Source organism: Ceratotherium simum, chromosome 29, assembly GCF_057802395.1.
Source record: "Ceratotherium simum simum isolate JZ-2026a chromosome 29, ASM5780239v1, whole genome shotgun sequence".
NCBI lineage: Eukaryota > Metazoa > Chordata > Mammalia > Perissodactyla > Rhinocerotidae > Ceratotherium > Ceratotherium simum.
The window spans coordinates 7,930,491-7,950,063 of NC_141928.1; the positions used below are offsets into that span (position 1 = coordinate 7,930,491).

General features: G+C 52.5%; 2 protein-coding genes across 4 annotated transcripts in view; one reads left to right on the top strand and one right to left on the bottom strand.

Annotated features, from left to right (window-relative positions):
• LOC101401651 (leucine rich repeat containing 8 VRAC subunit A) overlaps nt 1-11,825 on the bottom strand; it is a 30,059-nt gene extending 18,234 nt beyond the window's left edge. Inside the window, exons 1-2 of one of the 3 annotated variants that reach the window (XM_087418962.1) lie at nt 8,521-8,617; nt 8,206-8,401 (exon numbers count right to left, since the gene is read on the bottom strand). The gene's annotated coding sequence lies outside the window, so the exon portion shown is untranslated. Of the gene's footprint in view, nt 1-8,205; nt 8,402-8,520; nt 8,628-11,802 lie in introns of those variants that run through there. The other 2 variants (XM_087418963.1, XM_004423545.3) reach the window with 2 other exon arrangements.
• A 227-nt stretch (nt 11,826-12,052) lies between these two features.
• KYAT1 (kynurenine aminotransferase 1) overlaps nt 12,053-19,573 on the top strand; it is a 34,528-nt gene continuing 27,007 nt past the window's right edge. Inside the window, exon 1 of the mRNA XM_004423544.3 lies at nt 12,053-12,150. The gene's annotated coding sequence lies outside the window, so the exon portion shown is untranslated. The remainder of the gene's footprint in view (nt 12,151-19,573) is intronic.

Genomic DNA, 19,573 nt, shown 5'->3' on the forward strand with positions numbered 1-19,573 from the left:
TAACTACCAGCCTGGTGGTCTAGTGGTTAGGATTCGGCACTCTGACCACTGCGACGCGGGTTCGTTTCCGGCCAGGGAACCATACCACCCATCTGTCGGTTGTCATACTATAGTGGCTGTGTGTTACTGTGATACTGAAAGCTATGCTACCGGTATTTCAAATACCAGCAGGGTCACCCATGGTTGGACAGGTTTCAGCAGAGCTTCCAGAATAAGACAGACTAGGAAGAAGGACCTGGCCACCCACTTCCGAAAAATTGGCCTTGAAAACTCTGTGAATAGCAGACAATAGGAGCACCGTCTGATACAGCGCCAGAAGGTGAGAGGATGGCGCAAAAAGACCGGGCAAGGCTCTGCTCTGCTGTCCACAGGAGAGCTAGGAGTGAGCAGCACTAACAACAACACAACTACCAAAGGATTAATATCCAGAATACAGAACTCCTACAAACATAAGGAAAGGCAATCCAATAGGAAAAAATAGACAATTTACAAGAAAAAAATGCAAATGGAAATTCATGTGTGAAATAACCCTTAATCTCATTACTAATCCGGGAATGCACATTAAAACACATTCCACTCCCTGCGACTGGCAAAAATGCTGAATTCCTGGATGAGGAGTCAGGATGCACACGTCCCACAATCCAGCAATTTCTCTCCTAGTTATAGACCTTAGAGAGTCGCTTTACACATAAATGCGAAGCCACAGAAAGCCACAGACACAAACGCTCACTGGAGAGCTGCTCCTAACAGCAAAAAATTAGCAACAACCTAAACGTCCATCAAGGGGAGAAAGGATAAATTGCTCTAACATACAACGGAATGCTAAAGCAATAAAAGTTAATGAACTACAGCTATGTATATCAACATGGAGAGTTCTGAAAACCAATGCTGAGCCAAAACACAAGCTATAGAATAATACACCCATCATACAAGATTTTCTATAACATATATATCCAAGCGTAATGCAGGTATAAAAACAAGCATGGAGAGTCCCCAGATGAAGATAATAATTTCATCTGGAGAGGGAAGAAAATGGGATTGGGAAAGAGGTTTCAACTGTGCCTGAAATGATCTGAGGGAGAGAGAGTGTGTGTATCTGGAGCAATTATTGCAAAACCTTAAGCTGACAAAGCTGAGCCCTGGATACAAAATATTTGTTCTAGTTTTATACTTTTCTGTGTGCTTCAACTACTGCATACAAAATTTACCAAAACAGTCATCCGTTCCTACCCCTCCCGGCTGGTCCTCTCTCTGGTCCTCACACCTGCCAGGCTCAGCTGGAGGCAGCAGCCACTGGACGGATTGCCAGGGCAGCAGATTGAGCTCCTCCATCCAACTGGCCTGCTCCTCAGTGGCATAGCGGCACCTGTGGTCTCTGAGGATGCTGCAGAACCTACCTCACCCCTGCCGGGTCTGCCCTGCCCCCAGGGCAGCACATGTAGGTGGGGAGGAGCACGACCAGGTTCCTGCGGCAGGTCTGGAGCATCCCTGTCCCCGGGGAGTCAGATAAGCAACCCAGAGGGCCCCATCCCCCTGGTGACAGGCAGATCTCGGGTACTGCAGAGGGCAAGAGCATTGGAGTTGGGGAGACACGGGTTCAAATCCAGCTCTAGCACAAGATAATTCCCTGACCTCAGGCAAATTATTTGGCCTGAGCCTGTTTTTGCAACTTTAAAATAAGAATAATGCTCTCACAGATCTGTACACAGCAACCCAAAAGACGTCCAAGAGATATTAAGTAATTTAAAAAAAAAGACGCTGACCAGTATATAAAATGTATGATCCATGAAAGAAGCCAGGCACAAAAGGACAAATACTACATGATTCCACTCATATGGGGTACTCAGAGTTGTCCAATTCATAGACAGAAAGTAGAATGGGGGGTACCAGGGGCTGGGGGAGGGGATAATGGGGAGTTAGTATTTAACAGGTGCAGAGTTTCAGTTTTGCATGATGAAAAAGTTCTGGAGATGGATGGTGGTGATGGCTGCATAATGTTTGAATGTAACTAAAAGCCACTGAACTGTACACTTAAAAACGGTTAAGATGGGGGGCTGGCCCAGTGGCATAGTGGTTAAGTTCACACTCTCCGCTTCAGTGGCCTTGGGTTCACAGGTTGGGATCCTGGGTGCGGACCTATGCACCGCTTATCAAGCCAGACTGTGGCAGGCATCCCACATATAAAGTAGAGGAAGACGGGCACAGATGTCAGAACAGGGTCCATCTTCCTCAGCAAAAAAAAAAAAAAAAGGTTAAGATGGTAAATTTTATGTTATGTGTATTTTACCACAATAAAAATAATTAGGGGGCCGGCCCCGTGGCTTAGCGGTTAAGTGTGCGTGCTCCGCTGCTGGCGGCCCGGGTTCGGATCCCGGGCGCGCACCAACACACCGCTTCTCTGGCCATGCTGAGGCTGCCTCCCACATACAGCAACTAGAAGGATGTGCAGCTATGACATACAACTATCTACTGGGGCTTTGGGGGGAAAAATAAATAAATAAAATCTTTAAAAATAATTAGGGAAAAAAAGTATGATCCCATTCTTGTTTAAAAAAATTATATCAGTAACAAACTTATTACTGTATGCAGAGAAAAATCTGAAAAGCTATACATAGAACTAAACAGTCTGAGGGTAGGTAAGAATGTAGAGGGTTGTCTACATTATACGTTCTTCTATTATTTAAATTTGGTACTTCTATGAGAAGAAAATACTTGAGAAAAGTAGAAGACCTTCCTCACTGTGTGGTTTCTGAGGACTGTAAAAGCGTTTATGAGAAGTACCTGCCATCTACGATGTTAGGGAAAGGGCCACCGGCCCTGCCTGCCCCCCAGGAAACACACGCACCTCAACAGGGCACCGTCCTCACTGCAGGGAAGCAGGGTGGGTAAGCTCAGACCCCGGAACCAATGACTTTTCCTCTCTGAGCCTCAGTTTCTTCAACTGTAAAATGGGAATATTACAGTACCTATCCCAGAGGCTACTGTGAGAATTAAAAATAACAATGTATTATGTGACAAGCCAATGCCTGGCACAGAGGAAGGGGGGCTATAGTTACCACAACCCACCCACCATCGCAGAAAACCCTCCCTAATTCAGTGGGGGCAGACACCCAGGTGAGGGCTGAGCCGCAAGCACAAACACCTCCGAGCACAGACCAGACCGCCAGAGGCCCCCGGGACCTCCAGGACTTATGGACCACACTCAGGAGCCTGGAACTTCTGGGGACCCTCCCAGGCTCAGGACCCCAGGAAAGGATGAAAGGAGAAAGTTGGCGGTTTGCTCTCAGAACCACCCCTTAGGTGTCAGGCCTGGTCCACATTGTTGATTTCCTCCTGATGCTTCCTACAGACGGGGAAGGGGGTCAAAGGCACAACACGCCGCCCCCTCCGTCCCAGAGGCTTGGCTCTCACACCTGAGCAGGGAGGCAGGCCAGGCTTCGGGTAAACAGGGCACAGAGAGCCTTTTGTTAAAGCCCAAACAGAGATGCTGGGAAGACATCCCAGGCAGGAGCGGGGTGGGAGGCTGGCGCCCCCCCTTTTCCACACTTGGGAAGGCTGTTCCTCCAACACTCTCCCAGGGAAGGGGGAAGGGCCGTTCCCAAGAGGCTAGAGGAAGACACTGGGTCACTGGCCCTGTCCCGGGAGGGCTCCGGGCCTGTGAATCCGCTCCTCGGTCAGTGCCTCTCGGCCTCCTCTGGTCCCAGAGCCAGGAGGGGGAGGAGAGGTCTCACCTGTTGTCCGGTGCACATAGCCCCAACCCGCCCAAGAGCAGAGCACTGCCCTCCGGGCCCCCACACCCAGCTAGGGTGAGTCAGCAGCTGGGGGCTGGGGGAACTGCCGGGCTTGGCACTCACCCTGCAGAGGGCACACCCTCACTTCCGGGGGAAAGGAAGAGAGGAGATGGTTGGGGCAGGAGTGGGAGGGAACAAGTTTCAGTTCCAAACTGCTCTCACACTTGAGCTGGGCCTCCCAAACAGGTTTGTCCTCACGCAAACTTGCAAGGGCATGGCCGGCCTTCCAGGGTGAAGGGTGACAGGTGAGGGACACCCACCTGGCTTCCCCCACTGGCTCCCCAGCCAAGCACACAGGGGCAGCAGGCCAGGCTGGAGGCTCTGGCCTTCTCCTCTCCTCGCCAGCCTGGCCTTAGAGGTCCTGGTCACTGACATGAACTGTGTGCCAGCACTGTGCCCAGCACTTCCCATGCCTTGGCTCCCGGTCTCCACGCAAGCCAGTAGGGTGGTTCCACTTCAGCAGCCTGTGACTTCAGGAAAGTCACTTCACCTCCGGGCTCTGGTTTCCTCATCTGTAAAATGGCTGAGGAGTTTATTCCTCACAGGCTTGTAGAGAGACTGAATGAGGCAGTCCATAGAAAGCTTTTGGCCCAGGGCCCGCCACAAAGTAAGACTGTAATGTTAGCTGTGGCTAATATCATGGTAGGTCTCATCAGTCCCTTTATGGGTGTGACGTCTGAGGCCCAGAGAGGTTAAGTGACCTGCCCAAGGCCACACAGCTAGAAGATGGTGGGAAAGATCACCCCAGGTCTGACTTTCCATCATGCCAATCTGCCTCAAAGGCAAGCAGGTCTCCTGGGCCTACCTGCGCACCCAGAATCCTGGAAATGCTTCCTGGGACAAGACCCCCTTTTCCTGAGGGTGCATGGAACCAACGTCTCTGCAGAGAACCCTAGCAGGCCATACTCCGATGCCTCTGGTCTCTCAGGTACAGCTTTAAGGAAACTTTGGAAGGGAGCCCAGCTCTGGGTCTGGGCCCATGGGGGCAGAGGGGGCTTAGAAACAGGTCTTGGTCGGCTATGACACCCGGCACTGCCTTCCTAGACAGGTTATGACATGTGGGCAGGAGCACCCCAGGGAGGTTCCCCAGAGGACTGGGACTGAGGGTCCGGCCAGGGGTAAGCTGCCTGTGGCCCAGCTCTCTGGGCTAGAGGGAGGCTGCCCCAGGGACCCTGGCCCCGGTCAGTGCATCTGTCAATGCGCAGACTCTGTCAGATGGCGTGTGTCCGGCAGCAGCACCTCTGAGGGCATCCAGGTGGCAGGTGAGAGCCGTGGAATTTTACAGCCACCTTGACCCCTGTGGAGCGTCACTCCAGGCACGAGGCTATACTTCAGCAGTCTATTTAATTCTGAGGCCTTAAGCCCTCAGGAGACAGTTAAACATAGAACTTGCTACGAGATACGAGATACAGTAAAAATGCATTGGGAGAGAGCAGGGGATGTTTGTGGCTGGGAGTAAAAGCCCTTGGAGAAACCTCAGCCCCACACATCCTTGAGGAGGGAAGGCTAACCCCGCGCATGCGCGCGCGCGCGCACACACACACACACACACACACACACACACACACACACACTGGGAAGTCACTAAAGCCCTGTCCTGAAGGGTGCTCAGTCCCACTTCACACCAAGGGCATCAGTTCCAGCAGCAGATGGACTCCTTCACCAGAGTGGGGACCAGGGCTGAAAGGGTCGCCCTGGTTGGTGTTTCCTGGAGAGGTCTGCAGACCAGCAGCCTCATGACAGCCCGGGGAGCTTCTTCAAAGTGCTGATTCCCAGGGCCAGCCCCCAGGCTCTAACTCTGCAGGTGTGTGGTGGTGGGCCCAGGGGAGACAGCATTTTTCTTTTCTTTTCGTTTTTTGGTGAGGAAGATTGGCCGTGAGCTAACATCTGTTGCCAATCGTCCTCTTTTTGCTGAGGAAGATTGTCCCTGAGCTGACATCTGTGCCCATCTTCCTCTACTTTGTATGTGCGACGCTGCCACAGCATGGCTTGATGAGCCGTGTGTACTTCCGCACCTGGGATCCGAACCGGTGAGCCCCAAGGCCGCCGAAGCAGAGCGCGCAAACTTAACCACTATGCCACGGGGCCAGCCCTGGAAACAGCATTTTTAACAAGCTTCTGGGCGACTCTGAAGTACCCCCAAGCCTGAGAACCTAGAGAAAAAGGAAAATGGAAGGTGGCGTAGAGAGAGCACAGGCTGCTGAGGCAGAGACCCAGGGGCAGAGACCCGGGTTCGAGTCCCGGCTCTGCCACCTAAGCTGTACAACTTTGGGCAAGAGCCCCTAGCCCCCCAAGCCTTGGTCTCCTTGCCTGCCTGTAAAACAGTGAAACCCCTCACGCAGGGGGCTGTGGCGGGTCAGATGGGAAAGGCATGCAGCAAACCAGCACATGGCCTGGCACTCGGACCACAGCCACTGCGGACGACCGTGGGACGGGAAGGTCCTGCTGCTGGAAGGAGGGAGCAGGTGGAGATGCAGAGCATCATCTACTGGGACGCCAGCTCCTGGGTCTCTCTGCCAGACCCAGGCAGTCTTCTCGTGGGAGAAGGACAAAGAGACTCCAGGGAAAGTATGGGAGGAAGAAACTCAGGAGAGGGAGAAGGAGATGAGGATAGTGAGCCTGAGGAGACCACCAGATGAGGGAGGCCAGGAGCGCCAGCACAGACCCCACTCCCAGCTCGATCCTCCACGCTCCCCCGGCTCCCAAGAACCAGGCTGCCAGGCCGGAAACCCCTCCTGCTGAATCCCATCCTGAGGTCATCTATGCCTCAACAGAGCATCTTTAGACCCAGATCACAGGGGAGCCCCTCCATCTTCTTGCCTGCCCACCCTCAAAGCTAAAACATGAAAGGAGCATTCCAAGGGGACCAAGACCGAGGCTTCCACCAGGAGCTGCCTGGGTAAACCAAGTCAGAACCAGACTCAGGCAAACGCAACAATTCATGTGTGTCCTCCCAACCCCCCAACCCGCCCCTGCCTCAGGCAGACAGCGGAGGTTAAAATCTGGAGGCCGAGACCTCTCAGGCCGGCCCGTGCCATTCCTTCCAGCCGGCCTTGGCCCGGAGGAGGAATTCTGATCCCAGATAAGCAGGACCTGCTGCTTCCTGCTCTCTGCTGGCCAGAGAAGCTTCAGCTCAGGCCTCCTCTCTCCAGGGGACAGAGTTCCTCAAAACCGGCAGGAAACTCCTACAGGGCAGGGCTGGGGTTTGCTGACCTTGTCCCAATAAACAGGAGAGTCGACAAAACCACCCACCAGGCATTGCCCACCCCCCTCTGCTGCTGCAAACGCCCCGACAAACAGCTCCAAACCCCAGAACGGTGAGAACACGGGCGAGGCTCGGGACGTTCTGCTGGGACTCACACACAGACCTGCCCTCGCCTGGGAAAGGTCCAGGGGAACCGCCAAATGAAACAAGAGGAAGCTGCAGACCAGCAGCTCTAACAAGGCCCTGATTTTGGAAAAATAAGCAAATGGTAATAACACGTGTGGAAGGACACACACCTCCCTGTTCCCATCTCTGGAGATGGGGATCACAAGAGATCTTCACTTTCTATATGACACTATGATCAAAACATCATAAAAACACATAATGAACGTTCAACTATGTTGGTAATATAAAAAAAAAAATAATAACTATTTCGTTTAAAATCCAGGCTGGGGATGACCAGGCCTTCCTTAACAAAAAGCCAAGGTGAGAGGTGGACGCAAGGAGGTCTCGGGCACAGAACAAAGGACACTGGCCCAGGATTCCAGGATCTGGTTCAAGTCCCACGTCCCTGCCTTCCTTCCTGATGAGTTGGGACAAGTTGCTTCCTCCCTCTGAGCCTGTTTCCATGTCTGTAAACGAGATAAAGGCCATAGCCTGAGCTTCTTCAAATGACCGAAGGAGATCATTGACAAGGGCGTGTTTTACAAATTATAAAGCAGCCTACACACACCCGCTACGATCAGGAACGCATCTGGGACACACGTTCTGCTAAGTGCCTTCCCTCTATCAACATAGTTAATCTTCAAAATATCCTAAAGGGAGGGAAGGTGCTAATATTATCCCCTTTTTATAGAAGAGGAAACTGAGGCTCAGAGAGGTACAGTGACTGGCGCATGGTCAGTCATCGAGCACATGACAGCTGGGACTCAAACCCAGGTGTGACTACAAAGTTTGGGTCCTAACCAGTGCCCTCTCCTGCCTTTGGGAACCGTTTTCCAAAGTGTAGGCCAAGGAACTCCAGTCCCCAGAGATGTCCACATGATCAAGGAAGCATGGGGAAACACGACTTGCTATCTCCCTCTCAGACTCGTCATGCTCACATCAATGCATTCAAGGCTCTGAGAAGTCCTGCAGCAAGGACAAGTTATTTTTTCCAGAGTTTTCTAACCACTGTGACCAAAGAAACTGGTGTTCCATGGAACACACCTTGGGAAATGTGGTCAGAGACAGCAGTAACAACCCAGGCTGACAATATCCAGGCTGAGGGAGAAAAACAGAGGTTTCCAATGAAAGTTAACATTGGCCTTCGAAGAGTCCAGCAACCACAAACTTCTCAGCTGGCCACAGCGCGGGAGGAAGAAGAATTCTGTCTTCTGCCGCCTCTGCCCTAGATGCCCTGGACCTACAGTGAGAAGAGCAAAGGACTGCAGAGACAGAAGTATTGTCCTTTGCTCCCCAGGTGGGGAAGGTGCCTGACCAGAGGCCATGGCTAGCCTGGAGGGAGAGGGGCCCAGTCCTTACCCCGTGGATGGCTCTGCTATCTGCGCGTTTGCTGTCGGCGCTGAGGCTGGCCCACGTCTGTCTGGCCAGGGTCCTGGCATTCCTCTCGCTCCATGGAAGCTGCCTCCCTACGAGGAAGCAAGAGCTACTGTCAGCAGGGATGTGTGACTATCAGAGTTACCTGCTGTGCTGCCAACATTTTCCAGTACCTGCTCGGTGCCAGGCCCTGGGCTGGGCTCTGGGGTGACAAGAGAGAACAAGACAGTCTACTGAGGAGATGCCAAGTTAACAATTACAACCAGCTCTTGAGAGCCCAGGGCTCTGCTGGGGGGAACCCAGAATCTATGGGAACATGGGAGAAGCACTGGACCCCGACTAGTGGGGTCAGGCTTCCTGGAAAAAACTCTGCCTGAGGTGACTCCTGAGGAAGAGTAGGAGTTGGAGAAACAGAATTCCAGGCAGAAGGAACAGTACATGTTTGCCTGGAGGGGAGAGAATATGACATCTAGAGAATGCTGAGTGGTTCAGCCTGGCTGGATCTAGGGCTGGAGGCAGGAGGTGGTGAGAGATGAGCTGCAGCAGGGTGAGCTGGATCCAGGCAAAGACACAGCCTCAGCCCACACACACCGCTTCGACTCAAACACAACTCCAACCATCATCTATTAGCCAAGAAGCATTCAGTGAGCATCCACTTACATGCCAGGTACTCGGCTCAGAGCTGTCCACACGGGTGAACAAGACAAGTTAGCAGGGTAGGGAGAAAAGTGTGATCAGAGCACAACAGGGGAGGGGGAGCATCTCCACCAGCCAGGAGCTGGGAGTGTGGCCCAGCCATCAGGGAAGGATAAGCAGGAGTCAGCAGGAAGGAGGAAGTGGGGGAAGAGGGGACGCAGGCAGACAGGGACCCGAAGGGCTCTAGGAGGGATTGTGGACCCTTTCAACCATGTATGCCACTGAGCATGTATCACACCTACCCAGTGCTAAGCTGGGAGGAGAGAAGCAGAAGACGGTCTCCAGCTTCACAGGGAGACAGGTCAAGAAGCCAGCAACCCCACTCAGGTGACTGCAATCATAAAGTATCTAGAGCTGCAAAGGCACAGAGGCCACCTGAGCCAGCCTCTACCCCACCCGCCCTCCTCGGCAAGGATGGGGACGCCCACTGACGCGGGGCAGTCCAGTCTCCTGCCTGCGGCAGAGCCAGGACCAGAACTCGGGCCCCGGACTCCCTGTCACGGATTCTTCCAGTTCTTTCTCTTCTAGGAAACCCACACCGACCACCCCTGCCTATTCACCCAGAGCTCATGCCTCCTGCCTCTGGGCTGCCTCTGCAATATTTCTATTATTATGCTGGCCACCCTATCGCTGTTTTCCTGTCTGCCTCTCCTCTCAGACTGCAGCTCAGAGGAGCACAGGGACCGTGTTCTCTTAGCACTATTCCTGGGCCAGGCCAAGCACTTACTAAAGTGAATGAATGAATGAATGAGTCAAGGGATGGAGAGATGGTGTGCTGGGCTCTAGAGCCCCATATCCATCCCACCTGACTCCCCATGAGGTCTTAGACCATTAGCCGGTGCCTCAGTGTCCCCATGTGAAAACCTGGAATCATCTCCGCTCTCAGGAGAGGGAGTCGGGAACCAGGCTGAGACCTTCCCTCCAACTCCTACAGGCGAGGTCCAAGCGGAGCCAGGCAGCAACCCAAGGCCCAGCCACCTCCCCCAGTTCTGCCCTACTGGGGCAATCCTCAGGATCCCCCATTGTCCAGAAAGGCCATTCAAAGTTTGCAGAGGAAACTGCTTCCTAGTGGGTGTGCCCAAGGGATGGAGCACAAAACCATCTGGTTGAATTCCAGGGGGAAGTCACAAACATTTCTTGGACCCTGCTCTGTGCCCCACAGCCCCGGGAAGGCAGAGGGGCATTAGACTCAACCCCAAAGATCTCTAAAACTGGGAAGACAGGGAAGCAGAGGCTGGTCATTCACGCCCCAGCATCTCTCCAAAAGCCAGTCCTTCAGCACGAGTCGTCTGCCCTTGCCTCCCCTTGTGAGCCAGAGGAAGACTTGACCTTCACGAAGGCAGTGCCAGTGTGACTGAGCCACGGGCACTGCCCAGTCCCTCTGAACAAACTCCCACTCCCCCAGCCCCTCCCCTGGAAGTATCACCAACAGCAGACCTCCTCCTCCTCCTGCCTTCAGTCTGTCTGTCTGCCAGTCTGTCTGCTCAGAGGGCAGGAAACAGTTTGGCAGAAGTTAAAGGTACTCCTAATGGAAAAGGTGGGAGAGGCCCTTGGTAGGCTTTCAGCTCCCTCAAATCCCGCCTCCACCATTTAGGCCCCAATTCCCTTTCCCTCACCAAGCACCCGCCCTCCTCATCCTCACATCTCATCCTCACAAGGCTTCCTGGGGTAGAGCAGGGGAAGAGGCCTCAGTGTGGTCACCAAAAAACGGCCCCACCCTTCCAGCCAAGTCCCCATCAGGAGGGGGCTGTGGGACACCCCCCGCCAGCTCTCCTCCTTCCCAAAAAAGGCAGCAGTTGCATCAGCCGAGAACCAGCCCAGTCTTGGTCACTCAGGTCCAGACCAAGGGGAAGAGGCAGTCAAGCAAAGGAGCAGAATCATCGTGAACCCCAATGACCAGCGGCTATGCCCCTTCCGCCTGGGAGCCAACTTTGCTGGATCTCCAGCCCCGACCTCATCAGATCTGGCTCTCAGGCCCATCTAGATGACAGGACACGGGCAGGGGCCGGGGCCTCGGACCCTGGACCGGTCTGCCCAGGAACCCCAGCCCAGACAGGCCCCAACAGCCCAGCCAGGGATCCTGCCCCCAAGTCAGGGCACTGTTCCCGCCGGATCAAGAGGAGGGGTCCAGGAGCCCAGGAGAAGAGAGCAGGGGGAACCTTTGAAAACGAAAAGCTGCCGAAGAGACAGCCCAGAGGTGGAATCTCTAGGAAAGAGAGAGTGTGTGTGGAGGGGTGAGGATCTGGGGGAACCCAGGGGATGACACGGGGACCTGGGGAAGCCAAGACGGAAACTCCCGGTATGTAGAGCGCAGGGAGGCACTGGGGTGCCTGGGAGGGGGCTCGCGCGCCGCGGCACCGCGGAGAGGGTGGGGCCCCGGAGACCCGGGGGATGGGGGAGCCCGGAGGTAGGCCGAATTGAGCTGCCACGGGAGACCCCCCCAACGAGCCCGGCCCGCGGCAGAGCCCGAGCTGCCCAGGGCGCCCGGGGCCGGGCCGCTGGCCGGGGGCGTGTGGGAGTGGGTTTCAAGAGATGACAGCTCGCGCCCCTTTCCCCACCCCAGCCACTCACCTGAGCCCGCCGCGCCCGGCCGGCCAGCCGGCAGCACCCTGCCCCTGCCGCTTCGTCCCGCCGCCGGCCGCTGCGCCCCTCCGGCGCCTCCTTTTGTTTGTACCTCACTGCACCACTCAGCCTCCTCCGCCCCGGAAGTGACGTCACCGCCGGGCGCGAACGCGGCGGCCTGGGCGTCGCCATCTTTTTGAGGGGAGCTCTCTCTGCGCCTACATCCCCTCCGTGTTGGCGCCATGTTGCTTTGGGGCGGAAGTAAGGGAGCCCGGGCTCGGCCCCCTTAAAGGGACAGGGACGGCTGTAACCTTCAGGTCGCGCTTGGGGGCGAGAGGCGAAGCCGGCGAGGCCGAGGTGAGTAGCTGGTGCTTGAGTGTTGCTGCCCCGAGATCGGGTGCCGCGGCCGCAGGGCCTGGTAACCGGTTCCGAGCTCGATTGTGCTAGAGTCCTCGCTGCGTTTGGTGCTGCTGGTGTAGCGGAGTGGCTGCGCCGAAAGGTTGCCCCTGCGGGAGCCGCAGGTGGAAGTAAATTGGGCGCGCTTCTTGCTGACCCGCACTCGGACACTGGGACCCGCCAGGCTGGTCCTCTCTGCACCCACGTCCCCCGCCCCCAACCGCCGGCGATCGCCCCCAACTGGGCGAATTCTGGGCAGAGCCGGGGCTGGAACCCGGGTCCGGACTCCTGCTCTACATCGCTGTGGATCCTGAGTCCTCGCAGTTCCTCGGAGGTGATAGTGACGGCCGCCACGTTAAAAGATAGCCCATACGATGCAATACTGTGCAGCCACTAAAACTGTACTCATATGGGACGACCTCCAAGATACCTTAGATGAAAACAGGTTGGGGCAAAAAGAACAGCGTCGATTGGCGCTACCGTTTGTATAACAGAGGTGTGTGGGGTGTGGATGTCTGCGGTATGTAAGATGCGCAAGAAGTTGTTAACTGGGGTGGCCTCGGACAGGAGAACTGGGGTCCTGGGTACCCGGGCAAGGGGGAAGAATTTACTACCATGTGCACAGATTGGTTATTTTTAAAACAGGATGATGAAGATAATAAGGGCTCCGCCAAGTGTTGAGCCAGTGCCTGGTTTCAGCTCTCCTGCTGGGAGGTCCTATTTTTCCCTGTTATTGGAGGAGGAAAGTGGAGGAGGAAAGAGACTCAGAGATTAGGGACCTGAGTAATATCTCATAGCCAGGAAGTGGAGAAGCTGGAATTTGAGCCCTGGAGGACTTTCCACTAATGCCCACATTCTCGCTTATCCCACTCTCCACTGAGAAGCTTTTTAGTTATCAACCCCGACGGTACCAAGCTTGGGGTCTGGCACTCAGCAGACCTCCAGTAACTGTTTAACCACTGTTTACTGGCTGATCAAGTGGAACAGACAGGAGATGACCTGAAGTTTAGAATGAAGAGAGGCAAACATGGAGGCCAGAGTCCAGCCTGGAGTCCAGGGCCTGCCCCTTACCAGCCTTGAGACTGTGGACCTGGCACCGCCCTCCCTGAGCCTCCGGGTCCCCACCTGTAAAACTAACAACCACGACCACGATAGCTGACCCTGGGGCTCCCACCTGCCCTACTTTGTGTTTTACGTGCAGATGAGCCCAGTTTTACAGATGAGTAAGTGAAGCACAGAGAAGTTGAGAAAGTTGCCCAAAGGGGGTCCCCACAAGGCCTCACTCCCCTGCTTCCTGGCAGAGTGTTGGGTTCCTCGGTCTCTCCCTCGGTCTGCTAGGATCATTGGCACTGATGCTTTGGGGTACCTGCGGTGTGCTAGTTGAGCTGCCAGAGAAAACAGTTGAGCTGTCCTGGTGGAAACAGGACAGACACACAGTTCCTGTCCTTGGAGTCTAGTGAGGACCACAGACAATCCAGCACTTAGCATCTGGGCTGGACAATTAGCATCTGGGATGGGCGCTGCGGTGGGCAGAAGCTCAGGCCTTGGGAGCACAGAGGAGGGAGCACCTAGCTCAGCCCAGTTGGAGTCAGAGAGGGCTTCTCAAAGGAGGTGACTTTTAATCTGTGACTAAAAGATGCATAGGATGTCTGGAAGGCGAAGTGGTGAGGCTGGAGACTCAAGCAGAGACCCGCTCAGACCTGAAGGTCACTGACATGATCAGAGACTATGCAGGTTAGAAACATTCATTCTGGCTTCTGTGTGAATCTCTCTTTCCTCCTGGAGAATGCCTCCACATGACAGCATCTGTGGCTTCCCACCCTCCACCCCACACTTAACCTCACGCATCTCCAAAGGGTAGTACTCCCTAATTTTATAATCCAGGTGGGGGCAACAAAGGAACACAGGAGAGTTAATAGCAGTGAGGAAGTCCTTCACACTGGTACCCCCCCCCCCATTTATTTGGGCCCCCAGAGTGGCAACCAACTTGCTGACACGGAAACTCTGCCCATGTGAATAAAAGTGTCAGCCCAGCAGGCTCCTCCTGTCTTCCTGGCTGTTTACCCTCACTTGACTTCTCAGGTGGCCAGTGTGCTGGACACCTGGCTGCACATGACTGCCCCCTTCTGTAGCCAGCAGGCCAAAGTCCCCCCAGCTGCAGCGGGAGACGAATCAGCATGTCTCCTGCCCTAACAGTCACGCGGCCACATCCCACTCCCGGATGGCACTGTCAGCTCCCTGAAAAGTTTCCAGGACGTTCATCCCACTTTCTCATTCCTGGACAGTGGGATGAGCTTTGGATTCACAGCTGGGGTTCCTCTGTGCTTTGCTAGGACTCTGACTTTGGGTAAGTCATTTCTCCGCTCTGAGCCTCAGTTTCTCCATCTGTAAAACAGAAGTGAATCTCTCTAGTTTTCCTGCCAGGCACTAAATATATATATATATATATTTTTTTTTTTTTCCCCCACATGTGTAAAACTGCCCTAAAGAGTGAGATTTTGATTTTGGATCTGGATCCTTTGCCAGGAGGAATAAGGAATGGGCTACCTACTGTTTGTCTCACTCAGGGTCCCCCACCAACCCTTCTGGCCCGGGAACATGCATTCTGGGCTCTAGAAGTCATTTCTCTCTTCTGCCAGCTCCAAAGCCCAGGGGAACCGTGTATAAGTCAGGGGCTTGTTAGATCTCCCCAGATAGGCTGTCACCTCCCTCGGAGCAGAACCGTTGACTCGACAAGTTTTCACCAAACACTGTTGTATAGGGACTCTGTGTTTTTATTGTTTTTTGTGTGTGTGAGGAGGACCACCCCTGAGCTAACATCCAATGCCAATCCTCCTCTTTTTTGCTGAGGAAGACTGGCCCTGGGCTAACATCTGTGCCCATCTTCCTCCACTTTATATGGGACACCACCACACTTAACAAGCGGTGCGTCGGTGCGCGCCCAGGATCCGAACCAGCGAACCCCAGGCCGCTGCAGCGGAGCATGCGCACTTAACCGCTTGCGCCACCAGGCGGGCCCTGGGGCTCTATGTTTTTAGAGCAAAAAAAAAAAAAAAAAAAAATCAGAATTCGTTATCTGACACGGGACTTTGTTGTCGTGCTTGGTTACCTAATGTTTTTTTTTTTTTTTTTTTAAAGATTCTATTTATTTTATTTTTTCCCCCCAAAGCCCCAGTAGATAGTTGTATGTCATAGCTGCACATCTTTCTAGTTGCTGTATGTGGGACTCGGCCTCAGGATGGACGGAGAAGTGGTGCCTCAATGCGCACCCGGGATCCGAACCCGGGCCACCAGCATCGCAGCGCGCGCACTTAACCACCAAGCCACAGGGCCGGCCATGGTTACCTAATGTTTATGGAAAGCCTTACGGGTTGAAATGTTCATAGCTTCTTGCCATTGATGGGTTACTGAGGGCCAGGACCTGTGCTAACTGCTCCTCTGGGTGATTGTGTTATTATTCTCCCCACTGTGTAGATGAGGATGCTGAGCCTGGAGAGGCTGTGGTACGGCATGACCAAGGTCCCGTAGCTGGTTGAGGGTGGTGCTGGGACCGTTCTCTCCAAGTCTGAGTCCAAGCCTTCATCTTCTGTGGTTGTTCCTGTAACAGACTGGTCTTGCCTGGATGTGGTACCCCCTCCCCAGCCCCTTCTCCAGAGGTGGTGTGGTTTGTGTTGTCTCAGTAACTGGGGGGCTCCTGACATCTCAAACCCAGGGATGCTGAACATCCTTCAAGGCACCGGACAGATCTGCCCAATAAAGAACTGGCTCACTCCAAATTCCAAGTGTGTCCCTATTGAGAAACACTAAAACCAAAAGTCTTTATTGCGTAGAATTGACTTAGGTGACGTGGGGCCAGCCTGCGAAGGCGAGGGCACCTTGCCTGCCCTTGCAAGCTGCCATGCGGGATGAAGCTGGGCACGGCTCCTGTCCCCAAGGGGCCGGGGGTGCCCTGCAGGCAGAGGAGTGGATAGAGGCAGCAGTGCCCACCTCCTGAGACAGGGATTTGGGAGGAAAGAGTTTGGACTTTGGAAACAGACAAACCAGGGTTGAATGCAGCTCAGGCTCTCTCGGCTGAGTGAGATTTGTTTGTTCTCCTCTTGATCTAAGTAGGATTGATCATGCCTTCCTAGTGATCGTGGAAGATTAGAGAAGATTAGAGGGGAAAGTTAGAGAATTTACCACAAGGGTCAGGCCCATAGTAGCTGCTCTCTGAGTTCAGAGGAGGGCCCGAGTGGGCACGGAAGGCTTCAGAGAGGAGGCGGGGCTGGGGCTAGGCCCTGCCAGGGGATCGGATTGGGGGCCATGTCAGGCAGGGGCACAGCTTGAGCAAAGGTGGGCGACATCTGTTCAAAGCAAAGGATTTGTCCATTCAAAAGAGGAGAGCACATGAAAACTGCAGAGTCTGCGTTCAGACCAGGCTGAGGAGGGTCTGGACTTGATCCGGTGTCAACCCAGGCCCCTTGGCCAGGCCGGTCCAAAAGGAGGTGGAGCTGATGTCAGCCACCAGAGTATTGGTGCCCGAGGCATCTCCCTAGGGGTCGGCCACCTGCTGGTCACTGATCGTGGTGCCAAGAAAGTGGCCAGTAGCTGCCCAGGCTGAAGGAGGGTGTGTTAGGGGAGGACATGGACCACTGGGCCCTGGCCTCTGGCCTGGCAGCAAGGAAGCCTGAGATCTTAGACACCTGGGACGCTGCACTGGAACGTGTCCTAAGGGCCATCTGGTGCATTCTGTCCCCCCTCCAGGCGGGGTTGGCCTCCGGAGTGCCGCCACAGCGCCTGAGCTGACTACATGGCGGCCTTTCTTCTCAGACTAATTTTTAAGTAATAACAATAGTAATGATGACATTTGCTGGACGCTGACTCTTTGCCGGGCACCATGCTGAGTGATTTTCTTGTATTGTCTCCTTGACTTCTCCCTACGACCCGATGAGGCAGGTGCTATCATTATTCTCACTTCAGAAATGGCTCTCAGAAAGGTTTAGTAATTTGCCAGAAGTCACACAGCTAGTGAGTAAATGTCTTCAGTCCGAGGTCGGTCTGATTCCAGAGCTTCACAGGCTCTTTTTTTTTTTTAAATCAAGCTGTATAGAAGTTTATAAGACCCCAACCCAATCCCGGAGAAAGCCACTGTCAGTAATTTGGTCACGTCCCTGGAAACACCCTTATGCACAGACATGTATGTGATCCAGCACTGCTTGCTTTGCGCGGTTCTGATGTGAACGAGTTTCAGGTACCTTGGTTGAGTTAAATAACACCAGTCACTCAGCAACACGGTTCAAACTTCAGTTGCCACGTTATAGGTATTAACCATGAGTAATTGCATGAAATATGAACTTTGCTGCTTGCTAGCTCTTCAGTCCACAAATCACTGTGGAAATGCCAGATGTGCCCGATGGTCTGTGACATTCACGTCACTTCTTTCAAAGCCTGTCATTGGTTGCTCACGGGCACGTTACAGACAGCAGAGCACGTCGTTGTGTTGCCTCCTGTCTCGCAGTGATAAACCTGTGTGACATTTTACAAAAACGGGTAATCAACAGAGGGAGTTGGCCAAAAGGATGAAAGTGCAGCAAAGAAATGCAGAATGATAACACTGAACGTGACATCTGAGTCGAGCATAAACCGGGTGATGAAAGAAAGAGCTGACTGTGGGGAGGCTGACACCGCAGCTACTCGCTCTTCCGGAAACTCCAGATGTGCAGCCAGAGGAACTTAGTGAAGGCAAGTTTGTCGGCACAAATGACAAAAGTGGTTCTGATTCTGATGGAAGGGATGAAGATGTCCCAGAGGAAGAGATGCCAGCAAAATCATCACATTAAAGGAACTCCCATGTTACTGCAATAAACAAAAAATTTAAAAAAATTAAAAAATAAAATAAAATAAACAATAAAAAAACCAAACAAACAAAAAAAATAAATAAAAAATAAAGGAACTCCCAGATACGTTGAAAGTACAGAGGATAAAATGTTGGAAGTTGATCTAAACTTAGAAAGGAGTATGATAATTCACCAATGCGTAGAAAACAGCTCGTTTTGTATCCTAAGTTACATGACTAGAAGAAGGCAAGCACTGTTCAAACTCCTCTTGATAATTTTTCCCCAGTCTTATTGAGATATAATTGACAAATAAAATTGCAATGTATTTAAAGTGTACAATGAAGGGCCGGCCCCGTGGCTTAGCGGTTAAGTGCGTGCGCTCCGCTGCTGGCGGCCCGGGTTCGGATCCCGGGCGCGCACCCACACACCGCTTCTCTGGCCATGCTGAGGCCGCGTCCCACATACAGCAACTAGAAGGATGTGCAACTATGACATACAACTATCTACCGGGGCTTTGGGGGGAAAAATAAATAAATAAATAAAATTATAAAAATAAATAAATAAATAAAGTGTACAATGAGGTGATTTGATATATGTCTACATTATGAAAGAATAACCACAATCAAGTTAATTAACACATCCTTCACTTCACATAGTTACCTTTTTTTAGTGACAACGCTTAAGATCTACTCTCTTAACAAATGTCAGTTATACAATACAGTATTATCAGTTGTGTTCACCATGCTCTACACGTGACCCTCAGAACTTATTCATCTTATAACTGAGAGTCTGTACCCTTTTATCAACCTCTCCCCATTTCCCCCACCCCCCAGCTCCTGGCAACTGCCGTTCTACTCTCTGTTTCTGTGAGTTCAACTTTTTCCTTTTTACTTTTTTTCCAGATTCCACACATAAGTGATACCATGCAGTATTTGTCTTTCTCTGTCTGGCTCATTTCACTTAGCATAATGTCCTGTAGTTTCATCCATGTTGTCGCAAATGGCAGAATTTCCTTTTTTAAGGCCAAATAATGTCACATTGTATATATTGTTATAGACTATAATAGATTATAGATTATAATATATCCATTGTATATATATTTTTACTTATATATTTTATATAGATGTTAATATTTATATTAAATATTTAATATACTTATATATTTTATATATATATATATATACACACACTGGGCCACTGGGCTGGCCCCCATTGTATATTTTTTTATTGTATATTTGTATATATATGTGTATATATAATATATTATATTGTATATTTTGTATATATACTGACTTTCCTTTACCCATTCATCCATCAACGGACACTTAGGTTGTTTCCATATGTTCGCTATTGTGAATAATGCTGCAGTGAACGTGGGAGTACAGATATCTTTTCAAGACAGTGATTTTATTTCCTTTGGATATATACCCCGAAGTGGGATTGCTGGGTCATCCTTGATACACTTTTATAAAGAAAGAAAAAACTTTTTCTGGCCAGCCCAGTGGCGTAGTGGTTAAGTTCACGCACTCCGCTTCAGTGGCTCGGGGTTCTCAGGTTCGGATCCTGGA